The sequence below is a fragment of the Phalaenopsis equestris genome, unplaced genomic scaffold (genome assembly GCF_001263595.1).
Source record: "Phalaenopsis equestris unplaced genomic scaffold, ASM126359v1 Scaffold201207, whole genome shotgun sequence".
Taxonomy (NCBI): Eukaryota; Viridiplantae; Streptophyta; class Magnoliopsida; order Asparagales; family Orchidaceae; genus Phalaenopsis; species Phalaenopsis equestris.
The window spans coordinates 2,361-3,100 of record NW_018220986.1 but is presented as its reverse complement, the minus strand read 5'-3'; positions in this window follow the sequence as shown (position 1 = coordinate 3,100).

Below are 740 nucleotides of genomic sequence, written 5' to 3'. Positions count from 1 at the left end.
GCCTTTATCCAAGGCTTAGGAAGGAATAACCGTCGATCTCACCATCGGCGGCCTTGAGGGCTCCGTCGACAGGCTTCTGAAGAATTTTATCCAGTAGTCTCGGGAAAAACTCACCGTCAGCGGGGTCGAGGGCGCCGTCGGCGACCTAGTTCAAATCTTCACAATCGCTCCCGCCGTCGCCGGCCCCCGACGGTGGGCTTCTGATGAATTTTGTCTTGTAGTCTCGGGAAAAACTTGTCGTCGACGGGGTCAAGGGCTCCGTCGGCGGCCTAGTTCAAATCTTCACATTTTGGTCCTTTTCGCTCCAAATTTGCTCTTTTTTGTATCTTTTGCTCTAATGACCCTAATTCATCATTCCTGCAACAAAACATTAAAAATAACTTTCTTTAAAGTGCAATATCATTAAAAACAGCGTAAAATAGGTATGAAAATCTCACCATATTTTCTTTTGGTTAAAATCCCCCAAACTTAACTATTACTTGTCCTCAAGTAAATTTAGTACTATATAAAAATTATGATCTACTGCAGTAAAGTTTTAATTCAGAAATACTATAAGTTTGATTTAAATAAATATCGTAGTAAGATTTTTAAAAAAAATTCAAGCTTGAATTAACTCTGTAGCCACAAGATTATCTAGTCATCATGTTTTAAGAGTTCTAGTCTTCTATTTATTTCAAGAATGATTATATGTTGCAATATTAAGTCACTTAGAATATCTAAAAGATAAGAACTTCATGAGA